Below are 18,547 nucleotides of genomic sequence, written 5' to 3'. Positions count from 1 at the left end.
GGGAGGGAGGATCTGTGCCAGAGGAAGACCAAAGGTTTCCTCCTGCAGATTTGTCAATGCCCTTTTTATTAATTTCCAAGGAACACAGAGACAAGCATTTCCTGCACTCAGCAGCATCCCCTGGCTGCCTAATGAATGAGTCACATAATGCAGCTGCCTGAGCTTTCTTGCAAGGTGTGGCAGCATTTGCCATCAGGACATCCAGGCTCTCTCTGCAGCTCTCCTGTAATTTATGCGTCAAACAGTTCTTTTCACCATTAATAGCTGTCTTGGGGAAAGAAAAAAAAGAAAGAAAAAAAAAAGACATTAAATGAGAAGTCATTATTACTCATTCATATGTGCTTGGAGCTGTTCAGCTGGGATGTGGGCTCAAACAAACATTTGAAAGGCAGTAGGCAATCACCCCGGCCAGACAGCATTTTTAACATGAGCTCTTCCACTCTAAGTTCCTGTGGTGCTGCACCATCTTCACCTTGTAAATTGCGATGAGATAGCAGAATCCAGCCCTTAAAATAGCATATGATAGCCCTGTTTCTACCAAGATGATTCATGCAGAAGATAGGGCAGCAACCATTATGAAGGAAAAGTTGATGTGGTGTTTGTGAACTGACACAGCTCCTGCTAGCTTGAAATGCTGTCAACAAAGGGGCTGCATTGACAGCTCCTGCAGCAGAAGGGATCTGAGGGAGACTGGCTGGTAGGAGAAGTTTTGTCGTATATGAGAAGAAATTTATTTTCTTAAAGAAATGCACAATTTGTCACAATTGTAAAAGTATAAAAAAAGACTATTGGCCCAGTGGCAGGAAGCTCGCACTCCCCTCTTCGCAGCACCCAAGTCATCTGCAGACTCTTGGTCCCCTGAGCCTGACCTACAGCTGCAGCTGCAGCAAAGCTGAAGAACTGAGGTGAATTAAGGCTGATTTCTCATCCAGGGAAGAGCACTGACCTCCTCAGACACTCTGGGCCAAATCCATCCCTGGTGTGACAGCACTGGAGTTACATCGGGCTTAATTTTGGCAGAAATATCTGCACAGGCTTTCACAGCAACAAAACTGTGCCTTTCTGAAGTAAGGGTGGTGAAATGAATCAGGTCAAAGGAGACTAAACAGTGGGTAAAACCCTTGATCCCAGTTAGGAGTTTTGCCTGCTCGGGGACAGGGTTTGGCTGGCTACGGTAATCATGGGGTGGTTACTGTGTACTCCAGACATTGCATAACTGCCCATTTAAATTACTGCGAATGTTATTCAAAGCTCAGGATTTAATTCTTTTGAACATTAAAGTGTACAGCCCAGTTAACCTCTTCTTCAGAAGTCACTGCGTATTATTTCCACAGAAGTGTTATAATCTTATTTTTTTTTTCTGTTTTAAATTACAACTTTGGTAATTCTTTTTCCCTCTTAACTATTATTAGATTTTTGTTTTCAACATGCTTGTGATGTGCATGTACTCCCTCAACTACTGTCAAATTTCCCAAGTCTACCATCAACTCTTCAAAGATCTCCAGGCATCAAGTTAAATATCTGGATTTGTTCTTAGATAAAGTACCAGGTTTTGGTCTCATGACAGAAGTCAGTATATAGTCATTCCAGTAGAACAGGAACAATTTTTAAAATTCTGACTCTTAAAATTTTTTACACTGCCTGTGTTGTGCTGTATTTCAGATTTAAATTCTTGACAGTTCTGTCAAATTTGGTAAAAATAAATCATCACACATTTTACTCCATATTCATTTAATTATTACTTAATTATCATAGTTACAAACCATTTAAAAAATCCCCCCCCCTTTTTTTTTTCTGAAAAGTTTTTGTTCTTAAAAGGTACTTCAGTGTTTTCGATATATACTTTAAACCCACCCAGTTCCCATTCTTCATCATTTTATTTTCTTGCATGCTCTGCAGGATCCCATTCTTCGCTTTTGCAGTTTGCTCAGCTGAGTTCTGGCCACTGGACCAAGAAGTGTAAAGATGCATAGTTGCAGAACAGCTCATTTATTTTTCCACTGGGTTTGTTTACTTTACCATTGCTTCTTTGCTCTTGACTCGCAGAGGTACAGATTCTACCTAGAAGAACAGCACCAGGAGGTAAACTTGTCTTTAGTTTAAAAGTAGACAGATGGCTTTTAGTGCTGTCCCTACTGGGATCTGAAGGTCAAACAGGGTTGCTTCTTACCTCTGATGATCTGTTCCAGCTCTTCAGTTTCATAAAAAATTATGTTGATTATTCAAAAGAAGGAATTTGATTCAACTGAGCTCTCTTATCTCATATCTCATATGTGGAAGTTTAACTGTTAGTAGCAGTAGAAATTTTCTTCTCATTAAAGCCATTAAATGGCTTCTGAATACACTGAAATGGCAGATCTGTTGGAAAGAAATAATTTACATAGATTTTACTAAAAATATAATCTACCACCCTTTTCAAAAAAAGGAAACAAGTCACACTCAAATGACAATATAACCTGCTTCAGTGATATCAAATAGTTTGTTTTGGATTTGTCTGGATTTTATAATAGTTGATGTGTTAAGATTTCTGGGATTTGTTAAGGTACTCTTTTTATTTCACTGGTATTTATGTTTCTTACACACTTTGTAAAGAAAGAATGGCTTTTATTTAATAATGCACATAGTAATTGGAATATTATTCTAACAACATTTGTCTCCCTTTGCCAAAGCAATTACATCATTGTAAACTACATCACTTTAAAGCCTCCCCGGTAGAACAAAATGAATAGTGTAGCTAAGATTCCCTTCAGAGGAGATAGTAACACTACCATGTTTCACAAACTTACCAAACTGTTCATTAAAGTAACGCAAGGTTTTATTTCAACATCCTTGACACAAAACACCGCAAGTTTTCTCTTGAAAACCTAGTAATTTTTTTTTTTGAAAAATACTACTTGTTTATTTATTCATTTTTAAGTGGTTAATTCTGAAACAAAACGTTAAGTGCCCTATGGAAATCTTTTATTTTTTGACTGAATGAAATGCTGTTTCAAAAGTCACTTTGGGCTAACTCATAATTAAATTCCTTTTTTTTTTTTTTTGTTTTGTTTTTCCTTTTCAAAAGTGCCTGTGACATGACAAAATAAGCTGTTGGCAAAATTCTGCTCTTTAGATTGCCGACGTCATGTAAAATGGACTCCTTAAAAACAAAAATTAGACTCTTGTGTATATCACTGATTTTTTTCTTCCAGTTATCAGCAGCATTCAATGCTTAGTACTTGTATACCCATCTTTCATTTTCAAATGCCTTGCTTGAACATACAAATGGATCTGATTTAAATCTTCTGCACAACCACAGCTGTAGCATGTGAGACTGTGGAAAGGAGGAAGGAATAGCCTTACAGACTTGTTACTTCTCCCAGTAAACCCAAAACTGATGCAACTTTTGTATGAAGACCTAAAAACTGTTAATGAAGGTACTGACTCATCCGTTCTTGAATCAAGCCTTCAAATCAGTTTTAGTGCCCAATAGTGCCAAGAAAAGAACTTTGACTATTCCAAAGCAATGCCCAAGCTGTTTCTTCCAGAGCTCAAACAAACTGAAAAGCATTTCTGTGAAACAGCAGGAGAATTCTGGGTAATGATGGATGAATAAATATGCTCAGCATCCTGCTTTCCTTCAGAATTCCTATGTACAGTGCACTGTAGTGAATATTTACATTTCAATACCCAGCATGCTTCCTCTGCTCTTTCAAAGCTGTCTTGAATGAGCCCTGAAGCTGCCCAAAGAGGGTTTGGGCTTTACTGGGTATGCGAGTATGATTTAAAACAGGGAGGTTTGTTCTATTCCCCTATCCCAAAACTGTCAGGAATGTAACAGTATAACTCCTTTGCTAAGTAAGTAGTCAAAGATGCCTCTTTCTTGACAAATCTTCTCCTGAAAGCCGTAGCATTTTAACACTACTTGAAGTTATTTAATTTATTAAAAAGAAATATGACTTCATGTGACAGATATGAGTTGATGGTTTAATAATATATGCTATTGAATGCAAAATGGTGATATATCTCTACTGTCATGTTTTTCATTCTTTTGAAAAAATATACCCTTATGCTAGAGTGATCTCTTGTTTGTCTGTCAAGGTATTAGTCAACTAACTGACTAGAAGGAGAAGGTCCATTTAAGACTAGGCAATATCTTGGATTGGATTTGTTTGCAGAGGCTTACAAGCTTGCATGAAGAACATCAGAGTTACTTAAAAATGTATGTAAATGTTGAAAACATTTATTGTAAGAATCTCCCAAATAATGTGATTGACTTGCATGTCTTCTAAGTAGTCAGTGACGCAAGGTGTGTGGCTATGCATTTGTCACTGATTAGACAAATTAGATCCTGTTAATGCTTCTGTGTTACAGAAGCATTTCTGTTGCATATTGGGCTAGGCACAGTGGGTATATACATTCCTCTGGGAAAAAAGCACGTGTCCTAAAGAATTTATGATCTGGGAAGAAAAATTTACTATTGTAAAAAAAAATGGAATTAAGACAATGTTAGATCAAGACAACAGAGAGAAAAACACATAAACCCATCAATCCTATGTCATTGTGATTTAAATGAGTTTGAATAATGCAATGGTTTAAACATTTTAGTTTAAAAACAAACAATCAAAAAATAAATAAATAACCGCAGCAAGACCTTCAGTTCTGCATCCATGAAGAATCACAAGCCATCACTCCCTGCACCAGCACAAACATGTCGGAACCTGTGCAGAAATCCAAGGGGTGCACAGGTTGCATGAGGAGTAACGTGGAAGAGGCACCGTAAAGTTAGTTATATGCACATGGATAAAATATGCATAAAATAAATGCAGCTGTGATCACTATAAATAGTTCTTTTAATAAAGTTTTAGTTTGATAAGTATGAAACCCTTTCATGTAGTAACTTAGTATAGGCAATACTAAAGAGGATGAATCTCTCCTATATCCAGGAGCTGTGGTGCTCTGTGTGAAAGAGAGAACTGAAAACTAATCAGAGACTGAAGCGTTCTGAACACACCATGTTTTAGTTTGGAAATAAGAAGGGAAGCCAGCCTAAACATTATATAAAATGCAAAATTCCCAAGTAAGTTTTAGCTTGGAGTGAGTAGGCATACAAAATGTTGGAGCTGAATCCATTTTTTTTTCAAGCAAAGGGAAAGAGTCTCATTGTCTTCACTGGACTGTGGTCACTGGATTTGGATTTTAGTAGACTGTAAGAATTGGAAAAATGATAAGCTTTACAATATATTCATTAGATTTCCATTTTCAGTTACTGAGATCACTTAAATCTCTTTGCATCAGCCATACCTTTTTAAAATGGTTATTAAATCTAAGATTTCTCTTTTTCTTCTCTGTGCCTACCTGTTTGGTCTATTAACATTTCAAGGAAATTTATTAAATTATGTAGGTCCAATATAAAGCTCAGCAGGACTCTGATGCTCTCTGTGGTATTGCGACATAGATCACATACTGCCATCCTACTCTGTACAGTGATATAATGCTCAACAATAAAGAAGGGAAACAATGTCTAAGGGATCCCAGGCAAGGGAGTGAGAAGAAGGTAAATGCTATATTCCTCACATTAGAAATGGTTAACTTTTAATTTTAATGTTGGGGTGGACCATTAATTTCACTGAAACAGCCTGTGTGTTGAAATAAAATCCTTCATAAATGTTTGAGGGATAAAAATTCCTCTTCTCTCTGAATATGTGTTTACATATTTTAATAGCAAGGTTTACAATTACTTATTTATATAATTCTGCCAGGAGTCCAGTGTTGTGCAGAAATGAAAGAAATCCCAAATCTCCATGTTGAATCATTATTTTAAGTATTTTAAGAACGTTGTTTATCCACTTCTAACACTTGCAAAGTAATTCCATTTGATAAATACAAAATTCCACATTTTATTTCAAATGTTAAGGCAACAAATTTCTGAAACAGCAAGACAGAATGATCGTTGTGGTGTCTAGGCTTGTTAGGAATAAAAATGGATGATTGTCAAACATTCATCAGTGTTCACTGGTTTCCATGGAATCTTTTTCTGTAAGAAGCAAGATTTTTGGTGTCCTGAACATAGTGGCACCATTTAACTTCTCAACAAAAGACGTTGCATTTCTGCTTTGCAGTGCAATTGGACAAAGCACAGTACGTTGCATGAAGAATGTTTTATTTTAAATTGTTGTTAAATCTGCTTCTGATACTCAGAACCAAATAAATTTTGTTTTCTTCTAAATCTAATCACCTGTTAGGTGGAATTCTCCTGGTGGTATTCTTTTTAATAGGGGTTAAAATTTCTTGTTTCCTGTATGAACCTCTTGGTAATAACATGAAAAAATTTAGTGCCTGTAAAACCAAGTTGGCCCCTTTATTATGAAAATTATTTATACAGATGTAGCAGCAGAAGCTCCACACTTCTCACTGCAGATGAAGCCTTCCCTGATGCAATCTCTTCTTTTCCTTTTGAGTTTCAGAAAAGTAGCAACAATCTTGTTCCTCAAACTGCTTATTTACATTTGAATCGAAAATTAAATAACATTTGAGGATTTTTTTTTCTGCAAAAATGAGGAAGTCATTCCTTTAACTTCACCAAAGGCACTCTGCTTTGTATCAATGTACAAAAGGGTACAGTTCAGCTCAGGTTAGAAATGCCCTGTGCATGCTGGCTGGATTTGTTCTGCTGAAGAAAGAAGGGGGTTTTGTTGTTGTTTGTTTTTGTCCTATATAAAACCTTAAAAGATGGCAATTATAAAGGAAAAGATCAATATTTTTTAACAACAAGGCCTATTTTACAGAGCTGGTAACTATGTTTATTTCTAATTGAGACCATTTAGCTGTTCTGAAAATTGGTCATTATCTTTAGCCATCTAAGCACACGGGACTGATTTACAGACCTCTTATATTAAGTATCTGGAGTTTCTATTGATTTCATGTCTGAAAATCAGGCATTTTTTATTTAGCTGCTAATTGAAGCTGAGCCACTAACTTAAAGATCTCCAGTTTGAAAATTTGGCTTTGACTTTTAAATGCAAATGCTTTATGTAAAGCTGTAGTAAAAATGGAGAAACTGGGGTATCCTGGGGTATTTCACTGTTTGTCTCAAATATTTCTTTTTGAACAGTTTCAGTCACCTTCCTGCAGTGTTTTAAAAAGGTACATGTGTTGTGTTACACAAAATACAACAAAAAATATCAGGAATAATTTCCAAGACACAAAACATTTTGTGAAAGTTTGAAAGCATCAACATATTTGAAAATATGTTGAAAGAGAATGGATTTATATGACACAGACACTGGTCTGGAGGCTTGTTAATATGGCATTAATGTCCCAGGATGTTTTTCTTCACTGTAATTGCAAACATTCCAAAATATCTCTACCTGAATCTATCCTAAAAATTGAAGAGTCAAGGCAAACATTCTCAGGAATACAAATGCTGAGCAAAGTATGTTGTCTTGAATATTTGCTTCTGAAAACAATCAAGTGATTTACATTAAAAGGCTGGTCTCTATGTTTTTCAGATGGTGTATTTGCCAAGTAGTGAATATGTCCTAAGGCATCTTTAATTTGAACTGTGTGGTTTAGATACATAATGGTATTAAATGGAAAAACCTATGCTAACACAACATTCAGGCTGAAATCATTCAATTGGTACACGCAAAAATTAGGGTTTCCCATAATGTCAGCATATAAGGTGTTCATGTTACAGTAGCTGTATGTCTTGTGGAACAGATTTAGTAACAGTAGTGAGTAAGACATTAAACCAAAAGAGAGAGAGAATAACCAAAAAGAGAGAGAGAATAGCTGGTGACATGTCCTAATCCTGCAGTCAGATATTTATGCTTGACTGCATAAGCAGGTGTTCCTGCTCACGTCAGTGGAGCTATACAATGACATATGGAGAGACCTTTATCACGATACAGCACTGGAGTTTGTCTCTCTTCTCTAGATAGTTACATATTTCTTATTTCCATCTTTACAAGTATTAATCTTTAAATTAATCTTATATAGTAGAGAGATACTATTATCCTTGTAGTCTTACATTTAAAATCTTACAGTTGAGAAACAGGAAGATTTTAGGAGGGGAAGAAGGAGAATTCATCCCTCATCTGAAAATTGCCTGTCTCTTTAGGTTGGTCACCTAGGCTTGCACCATGCTTGAAATAGCGTGGGTACTTATTGCATCTTGTGGCAGGCAGGATGAACTTTGTGTAGAGGCTGGTCTCTCTTATTCTACTTTAAAGAAGAACCTAGATGACTTTTGTAGACTAGATACTGAAAATTTCAAAGGGTTTAAAATAATTGAGAAGAATCCTGAAATGACCGATCTAAGGTTGCAGAGAAAATTCTGCGGCTCAGAGTCTCATCTACTAGAAGCTTACGTTCTCCCCTTTGGATGCCATGATCTGTCTTAAGGATGGCCACCTTAAGTGATGTTCCCATCACTGACATCTAGCATTTCCTGAGACTGTCAGTGCTTGTAACTATGCAAATTTAATTGAGGATTTAATAATAGACTAACCACATGTGTGTGTGTTGGGGGGGGGGAGGGGAGGGAACATGACGTGTAGATTTTGTTTTTCTCCTTAAAGCTAGATATTCTTAAAAAGAAAATGATATTTCCAAAAGTTCTTCAGCTTGAAGAACTAGCTGGTCTGGTACTTTTACTTTTCCAGAAAATTTGAAAGCTGAATGACTATTCAGCTATAAGTGTTATATTTCTGGTTCACATATGGGCTAAAGGAAAAAAAAAATGTTCAGAAGTGCCAGGTATTAGTCTTGCCCTTCTCATAGTGAGAAAGAGTGCCAAGTAACTTCAATGAGAGAAACATTAATTCATTGTCAGTAAGGACTTTCAGATGTTCCCTGCTTCTGATTTGTACATGTAGGTTTTGTACCAATGTGACTATTAGTTTAGAATGGTGTAGGGTTTGGGAAAGACGTTTTTGTGTTTTTGCTTTTTCAATCTAGGTAGACCTAATTGGACCTAATATAAAGAAATTTATCCCACTGTAGTGTATTCTCTTCCTTTGTAGGGATCATCTATACTGATGTAAATAACAGTATTTTGTGTTAATTAACTTTAACAAATGGTAATACAGCTTCTGTGTCTAGACAAGACTTTTGCAAACCACATATACAGGTTTAACAAACAATAAGTCCACTGTAGCTTTCTGTGCTACCTTTGCAACAGTAGATTTTTAGGCTATCATGTCTCTGGTTCAAACCCAAATGTTATTTTTTAAACAAATAAGGATAACTGTATTTGTTAAACATGGTGCATCTGATCTAACGCCTACTGCAGTTGTTGTGGGTATTTCCCTTAAGGCCCCTGGGCTTTGGATTGGGTTGTAGGTTTTGTAAGTTTCATAAAACACTCTTTTAGAAATGGTTGAGTAAAATGACTCACAAATACAAATATGTTTTACTGTAGCTTCCTTTTTCAACACATTTGAACACTCTCATAGCTAATCTCTACGAAAATAGACCACCATCAGGCAGAAATTAAGAAGTTTCACTTCAAGAAGTGAGTGTTTTTAGAAAGTTGTGAGCACATTAAGGTAGTGTCATAACATGGAAACTATCTTGCAATCTGAACCACTGTGGTCACTGATGTTACCTGCTATAATTAACTTAGCAAAGTGAGTTGAAATGCTTATTCATCTGGGCACTTAACAAAAACAGATTTAAGCATCAATTTAAATAGGCAAAATAACTTTGCACTCTCTTTTTGTGATGATCTCAATATTACAAAACCGATGCATTGCAGCATGTTTTAAATTCCATTTTGCATCTGTGAAGTCATACCCTGTATTAAAGACTAATCACTTGCCAATTTGATTTGAAGAACAAAAAAGAACAAGTGAGCATCTGGGAAGAAAATATATAAATGTTGACTTAGATTAACCAAAGAAATCCCCGAAATGATAGAGGAATCATTTGGCTATGAAAAGTATTCACAGCCTGAGATCATGCATGTCATAATTGATTGTGGAAAAAAATGTATCCTAAAAAACCATCAAGAGCATTCATAGTTATCATATGCTCTTACATCTTAATTCCAGAGTCTGTCCATGTGTGTCTGTCAATGTGTAGGTATGACTCCTGTAACAACGATCATGAAACATCCATCCCCAACTGGAACATTTTGGGACCGTATATCATCATTCAGATTTACTGAAAATTCGTAACACTGTAATGTGGTCATTGCTAGCTTAAGTAGATTCCTTTTGGACACATTCCAAAAGGGGTTAGCTGAAATGCTAGGGTTTTTCCGTAAGGTGAAGAAAAGATTACTTAAGGTTGTATGAACCAAAACCAAAAAATATTGTGTTGGCAAAGCAAAAAGTGTCAGCAGAGGCAGCAGCAGTTACCATTTGGCTAACCAACTTGCTCAGTCTAGTGAAGTCTGAATGGCAGAGTTCCCCTGTAATAGCACCCATGTGTGATGTACATTAGTATTGTTGAGTAGTTTAGCCAGTGTGCTATTTCAGAAAAAGCTAGCAAGGATCTCTCTTAGCAACCGAGGGTGCAGTTTCACATTACACCTAATACAGTGTGACTGCAGGCTGCTAAGAATATGAGCAATCCCCATCCATTACCCACAGCTGTAACTTCCCACACTCTTCCTTCCTCTGAGTCTAGCAATTGTGTGGCCATAGGGCAAAATGGTTCAGCTTTCTCATCTGAGGGAAAACAAATCTTTATCTTTCTCTCTCTTTTTTTCTCTCTTTGTTTCTCCCCCACCCCTACCTCCTCCAGTGGTGGATGGATATTTGTCAGATCAGCAAACTGAGCCAACCCCACTTGCAGCTGTGTGACTACAGGATCCAGTGTAAATGCAAGGCAAGGGGTGGGAACCCACAGCTGGGCCAGGAGGATTGTTTGAAGTGGTCCCAGATAACATACCAGATCTGCCAGTTTGGGGAGGAATCAAGTTCAAACCTAGCCTGCAGCTATACCGCAATCAGTAGCTATCATTAGATGACATCAGATAAAGCTGTATTATACTCAAGTTTAAGGTCAATATTATACTCTTTTCAGCACATTTCCACATCAGGCTACTACATGCTGCTTTGATTCCAGAGAACATTCTCATACGAGAGGGCTTGTTATCATATTTTTCATCCCCAAAAGGGGACTGAAACACAGGCTTAATGCTTTCTCCAATCAGGGTTCCAGAAATATGGTTTGCCTGGTTTCTCTGATTCATCTGTGATCAGTGAGTCAGAGTGGCTTTGGGAAGTGGATATTTTTTAAACGATCCAAGTTTCCTGTTTTTTAAAATGCAAAGTAATTGAGATCATTGAAAAAGATCTTGATACTTCCAAACATGGCTAGCTCAATAGATCTGCTGGATTTAAGATCTCATGCAATGCTTCTGTTCACATATGAAGTTTGAAATATGGCCTGAGCATGACAGATTTCTTCTTAACACTATCTAAAAGTCCTGAGTGTGACAGCATACTTCTAAGAAAGGACAAAAGGTTTGTCCAAATTCAGAATCCTTTGAGGAAGACAACACAGAAACTCAGAATTCCACGGGCAAAGAGGCAAATTGGATGTCTGGTGGGATAAAGGAAATATTCCCATTTTTTACAGCTGGAAGAATGCAGGAGAATAAGAATTTACAGAGGAAGCCTGTAGGAGAAGCAGGAATTGAATAGAGGTGTTCTAAATGCCAGTCCAGAGGTTAATCTTCCCTTCTTTTTTGAGAAAAAAAAAAAAAGGAACGGGAAAAAATCTTCAGTTTTATTTAAGTTTCTGAGATTTCAAAATGTTTTCTATTCCATACAAGCCAAAAGCTTTAGATTTTTTTTTTTTTAATTTTCATTATTTATTTATTTATTTATTGAAAAAGTCAGTAAAATCCTGACATCTCTCTTCTGGCCTACTGGATGTTTAGTTACTTGTAGTAATTGAAAGAGTTTCACCACGAAAACCTGACCTCTGATTTCCTCTCGCTGCTGCTTTGCACGTAAATGTCTTGGTGTGACTTCCAGGGCCTTTTATGTTCTATCCCTACTCTACTTACTTACTCTCAGGCTGTATTTAGAGGCACGACTGAGGTGCCATGATCATATGGCACAGATCATTAAGCAATATACTCTTGACAGGTATTGTCCTGATGTAAATCAGCTGTAGCAGAGACTTGGAACTTTTATATCTCATATCCCACACCAGCAGTCCCATCACTAGACCATATGCGACCCTAAGGTAAATGAATCTGGGCCTCCCCTTTCAATCGGAGACATCATTCTTGTCAAAACTAAGGGCAGTCTCAGTTGCCACAGTGGGGATTGTGAGTGAGGGGTTTCAGAGGAAATTTTCAGATATGCTATTCTAAAATGAAAAGTTTGAGTCAGAAAATGCCCAACAAGAGATGATAATAAGCATTTCTTCACTTTTAATAAAAAAAACACTGATTTGATACTGCATGTAGGGCATGGGGAGACAGTCAGAGAGCTGCCTAATTCGTCAGAATAGGCTAGAGCCATGCAGAGTCCACATCCAGCCTGGGATATGCAGAGAACAAGAGATTATACGCTGTCCCTGATCGGTGTCCTTTACACAGGGAGTTGCCCCTAAAGTGCTCCTTCATTTCAGAGGAATTATAGCTGTTTAAGGGTGTGAAATAGCTGTGAACAAGAAAGGAATGTGATACAAATTGTTCTATGCAAAATTCAAATTTAGCTTGTCACTGCCACTGCATGTGCTTCAGCAATAGCCGTTTGCATAGTCCCACAACAAAACATCTAAATTATGCATTTTTACATTCCCTGGATAGCTAAACCCTGCCACTGACTTCAGCTGAAGTAATTTTGACCTCACGAATGCATTACAAATGCTTTGTTAGGTGACCACCAGAGATTGTGGAAGCAGATGGCTACTCAAACTGCAGCTTTAAGGAGGAGACGGTCTGATTTGCAAATATCATTGCTCCCTGTCTTCTTCTGTTTAGGGGACCAGCCTGAAGAAAACTATCCTATCTCTCCTCCTACCCCCTCACCCCCTGACCAAAAAAAAATACTGAGATCTTTACCCAGCACTGCACACAGTGCCTGTGCTATCAGAGCTGGCTGTTGCACAGGGAAAGAAAACATAGAAAAGGAAAATAACAAAAATGAGCTCAGTTACCAGAAGGGACTTTGAGGAGTTAACACCAGCCACATATCAAAAAAAGCAGATCTCTAAAATCCTCCACAAGAGTGAGGATTTGTATGGTTATATCTGATGGAAGGATTTAATGGGCAGGGTCACTGGCCTAAAACAATAAGAAGGATGGAAAATCTTGCAGCAAGGAACAAAGCTGCAAAATAAATCAAGATTTGATGAAGAATAAAACCAGGAGGAGATTATGGAGGAAAATAATGAAAGAAAAAATAATATAAGAGCGAGGAGAGAAAGTTCACAAGAGGTGTAAAGAATGGAGTTCCTTTTAAATACTGCAGGCAAGATCTTCACTTCTTTGTGCAACTGGAAACAAATCCAGCAATCGCTGGAGACTGAGCCCAGAAAGCTCTTTGTACCCCTGCCAACAAATTCATAATGTGAAGATGGTGCTCTTCTAAACAGAAGGATAAGATTCTGAAGAAGGCTGTAAAATTTGGGGGGCAGGACATGAAACAGAAATGTTTCAGGATCCATCACTGGCTACTTTAAGGGAGAAGGAAGAAGTGAGCAGCATTAAAACCTGCTTTAGAACAGTAAATATAAAGTACAGAGTTTTCCTTTCAAATACAGTTTTAAATATCAAGGGCACATCATAAAAGAGAAAAAGGAAGAGATTAAATCCCTGAAGAACTGATTGTGGTTGGAAAGCTGTCTAGAAATACAACCTGAGTCCAATGTAGAAAAGAGACAGTGCCATGATATTGCATAGCAAATTCTTATTGCCAACAGAAAGGTGAGATTAAAAGACAGGGATAAGAAGACAACAAACAAAAAATCACAAGCATCTGAGTATTCAAGAAGATTTGATTAAGTGTTAAAAATAATATGAAGGAGAGAATAAGATGTAGAAGGCAGAACATCACAGCAAATAATAGAAGCGGAGTTGAACTCCTGGAAATGGAAGTGGGAAAAGGGGAATTCTGAGGCAGAAAGGAAAACACTGGGCAAGAGAAGGTGCAATTGTAGCAGAGGAGAAGTGAGCCAGGATACCAGCCTGTGACAAATATGTCGCAGGGTCACAGATTCGCCCGTGTTTGCAGTCAAGAATTTTCCACTGCTCCCCTGAGGAGGGGCTAACCACCCCTCTTCAGAAGAGGACCAGGGGAATTGAATTTTTATACTTTTTCTGCAGTAAGGAATATTTGGGTTTCTAGAGGGATGACAAGGGAAAGTGACTAGGCAGTCAGGGAATGCTGAAGGGGAAATGCTTTGAAACCAAAAAAAAGAAAAAAGAAATGATACATTGAGAAGACCTAGAAGAAAGGTAGATTTTCAGTGTCTCTTATAAGGAGGTAATTATTTTTAAAATAAGATCCTATTACTGCATATTCAACCATTTATAATGCTTAAACTGAGAGAATACTTTGAAAATGAGGAAGAATAAAATAATATTCGTAGAATAGGAGAACCAATGACAATTACTCTCATAAATTTTTAAAGACCTTGTTGAGAGAGGACTTTACAAACAATAGAGTGCTACACCTGCCATTGTTCCATTACAAGAAAAATACATGTGAAAACCATGGGAACTGAGCCATTCCTGTTTGTTGAGTGGGAGAGAGGTGGAGCAATTTTATTGGCTTAATATATTGTGTTTGTCTTTGAAATCAAGTTGCTAGATGAAGGAGGCAGATGTGTCTGATCAAAAGTTACCTATAGGTAACAAAAAGTAACAAAAGGTAATGAAGGTAACAAAAATTGCTATCATAAATGTTTCCTCTTTCCTTTTTCAATTTCCTTGTATAGCTTTTTAGATTTCTGGTAGCATTCTAGGAAGAGGAAGTTACCTTCCTGGGGGAATTTGTAATGAAGTCCTAGATCCAGCTGATGAGAGATCAGGATGGTTGAGAACTGTCTGGAGCAGGATATTTAGAAAGGTTACAAATATGTTAAAAGAACTGGATCTGAGTAATATTTGGAGGGTGATGAATCATGATTTTAGAAATTCCACTTACTATTTCATACCAGAAGATACACATTCTATAATGGGTATGCTATACGAGTTGTGTCTGTCTATATCAACCTACCTCTACATCTATAGCAGTGATCAGATGGTCTGAACACTGCTTTGATAGATCTGACCTGTGGAGCAATTTGGGTTCAGCCAGCTGCTATACATAGAGACTAGAGGCAGTTCCTTTATATGACCAATTAAAAGTACAAGAACTAGGGAGCAATTTTCAGAAATATTTAGGAGACAATGGTAAAAGCCATGAAAAAAAATATATACAAAAAAAAAAAAAAAGGAAATGTGTGCTGGCAAGACCAAAAGAAGAGGTAAGAGGCATCCTTGTCAGTAAAGCTTCCTCCCTTTAGAAGTCCAGAATACAAGATGAACAGTATTTAACAAAGGCTTGTTTTGGAGAGTGTAGTTTTAAAGCAAGGAGTGGATATGCCTTTAAGAATCCAAGATGCTTAAGTTTTTAGTCCCTGGTGATTTAAAGTCTGAGTTTTACAAAGGCTTTAGTGAGTTTTCACTCCTGCATTAGTAGGCATTTAATGTGATCAAGCCAGGAGGACAAGATGCTTCCCCTAGGAGAGAAATAGGGAGAATTGTAGCATGTAAAGGGAAGAGAGAGTACAGCAACTACTTGTTGTATAGATCTGTATCATTAATAAATAGTAAAATGAAGTGGAAATACATTGGCAGATTGAGAAATGAGTATAATACAAGTGACTATACAGTACCAAGTATTTCTCATCTTATTTGTTAAGATTGCTATAGGTAGATGGACTGCGTACAGACGAATGTCCAAACAGGCTATAGCACTGCATAAAAACAACATATCTCTGCACCCCCCAAAAATTGTTTGATCAAATAGAAGGGAATATATGGAAGATACGGCTTGAGAAATACCTTACAGTTTTCTGTTTTGTGCAAGAACTCCTTAACTTTGGAAGAGTCAATGGATCTTACCACAGATTGATTTAGTTTGATAAGAAGAGTTATGTAAAACAACCTGTACCAAAGTATGCATTTTTGCTATTGTACTTTCTGTGTTAGAACAGGATTTTCCTCAAGGCAAAAGGCAGTAAATATAAATGTGGTGAGGCAAAAATGCAGGCTACATACATCCAAGAAGCTGAACCTGGAGTGTTAACTTTCAAGTTAGAGGTATTCAAACTGATGACAATAATAATCAATAAATATATCCTACTACTTCAGTATGACAGTATCTGTGATACTAATCTTGTGCCCTGCTGTGCACAGCTGGGCACAGCTCTGGCTTTGCTGTGCCTCTGGCCATCCATCCGTTGTCCTCAGGAGGGCTTTGCTGGGACATCACCGCCTGCTGGGCAAGGCTGAGCTTCCCCTCCCCTCTTCTGTCTTGTGGCTCTCCTGGTTCTCCTGGAAAAGCGTCATAACAGAGCAGAGGTTTCGTGTTTGTGGCCACTGGATACCTGAAGAAAATGGCAGAGGGAAGAGCCTGTTCCAGGGATTGGATTTTTTTGTGCCCTGAGTGAAGGAAAGGAGAGGAGGAAGTCACTGCACACTTCTGTAGCTTGAGGGGAACCTTAGCCAGTCCCTGCTGAGCTCACACTCCCTGGGTGTGAGGGCTCCTGGGAGAAGAGAAGACCCCTTTCTACCACCTTTGGAACACCACTGACCTCTTATCCAGAAAGTTTGAAAATACTGTGATATTGTTTGGAGGGAAAAGTATTACAAAGGACTCAAATAACCTTTTAGAACTTAATCGAGCATTGCCCTGGGGAAAGTCTACTACTGGATGGGAGAAAAGATGTCAGGTCAAATTGCTAGAGAAGAAGCAAAGAAGAGGAACAGATACTGAGAAATAACAGATCACATTCCCGACCACTGAGGTAAGCAAAAGTTCACTGTGCGGCTTGCCTATGCTCCTAACCATTTTCTTTGATTTTTTTTTCTTTTTTTTTTTTTGAAAACTTTTGATGAAGATGCTTATATCATAAGGACTGCTGCTTACTGAAGGTATGACCTGCCATACCTTCAACTCCATGTAATTCCTGTGCAATTACTTCTCTTTGGCCACCATTGTGGTTTGTTTGCATTTTAGTCTCCTAACACTTATTTAAAATGTCAATTCACATTTCTTCTTTGCACCCTAAAGACTTTCCTCTTGCAGTCTACCAGACCCTGCTTAGGAGGGTGTAAATAGCTAGCAGTGGCAAGTGATAGCAAAATGCAGTTTACAGCAATTATTCTGGAGCATGGTAAAACCTTGGGCCCGTTCCAAACTTGCAGACGGGCAGCTGAAGTACCAGCTAGTCATACCCTTTAGAAAAAAGATTGTGCACTGTTGAGCAAAAACTATATATGAACACTGCAGTGTGGGACAGGTTCTTGGAATAGTTTCCTGTGGAAAAATTGATTGCTAGTGCACACTGTCTTCCATCCAAAGTATCCATGGCAATATAAAATATGTTGTAGGTTTAGTATGGAGAGAGAAGTTGAGGCTGGAGTGAAGACAGTTTAAACAGGAAACCCACATTTCAAAATGCTGTATATGTAAAGCAACTCCTTTTCCACTGGTTTCTTTTGCAGAGGCTGCTGTTGTTTAGTTTGACTTCTTATTATTTGCTTTTATAATAGCCTATATATTTACGAGGGATCAATCCACATACAAGCCTCATTTTATGTCCATTTGCTACCATTTACACCACATTACAAACTCATTTACAAAGGGAATGTGAAAACAAATGTGAGCCCTATGGAAAGCCTCACTGAGCCCCTGTGTGATTGCAGCCGTATGTAACAGCTCATAAATGGTGTCGGCTAGAGACTAGGCTTAAGTACTACAGCACAGGAGCTTGTCATTTCCTTAACCAGATTGCAGCATCTGTATTTCCCTTGCCCTTTTCCTGGTGCTGTTAAGCCAGAAAATTCTTTCTAGAGCAGTCATCTTAAAAGCCAAATAGCTCCTTTGGAACAGTTCATAATGCTGTCATCTTTAAAATATGCCATTGTGCTGTAAAGAGCTCTTAAGAGCTGCAGTGTTGCTGGCTTGCATACTACACCGAGATACAGAGGAAAATCAAAACTAGAACCTCCAAAACAGGCACTCCATCAGGTGAACTGTCATAGATGCACAAGTTCGGCATGTAAGAAATTTTTATGTTCTCACTCAGCATGCTGAAATCTGCCACATCCCAGTCTGTCCACATCTCCAGATATATCCGTTAGCTGAGTCAGTCCCTGGAGCTCCATTTCACCACAGTCAGATATGCCCTGCTGAAGATAATACTATCATTTTCAGACGTATGAAGGAATACAAAATGGGGGAAGGTGCCTGTGTTCATAGAGATCCAGCCACGCTTGTCAAGACTGAAGCCCTTTCTTCCAGGTTATTCACTTAGACACAGGAGTATTGCATCTGAGGCATCAATCAGCTTGCAAACCAGAGCTGCAGAATACTAACGTCAGAAA

General features: G+C 37.9%; 1 protein-coding gene across 3 annotated transcripts in view; it reads left to right on the top strand.

The window, feature by feature from the left end:
- Nucleotides 1-18,547, top strand: part of LOC308190443 (uncharacterized protein) — a 123,859-nt gene that overhangs the window by 3,436 nt on the left and 101,876 nt on the right. Inside the window, exon 1 of one of the 3 annotated variants that reach the window (XR_013947196.1) lies at nucleotides 8,520-16,965. The exons of the other annotated variants lie outside the window; for them this stretch is intronic. The gene's annotated coding sequence lies outside the window, so the exon portion shown is untranslated. Of the gene's footprint in view, nucleotides 1-8,519; nucleotides 16,966-18,547 lie in introns of those variants that run through there. 3 annotated transcript variants of the gene reach the window in all.

Source organism: Anser brachyrhynchus (genome assembly GCF_964034855.1).
Source record: "Anser brachyrhynchus genome assembly, chromosome: 2".
Classification (NCBI taxonomy): Eukaryota; Metazoa; Chordata; class Aves; order Anseriformes; family Anatidae; genus Anser; species Anser brachyrhynchus.
Note: the sequence above shows the minus strand (reverse complement) of the source record. Positions and strands in the feature narration are given on the sequence as shown.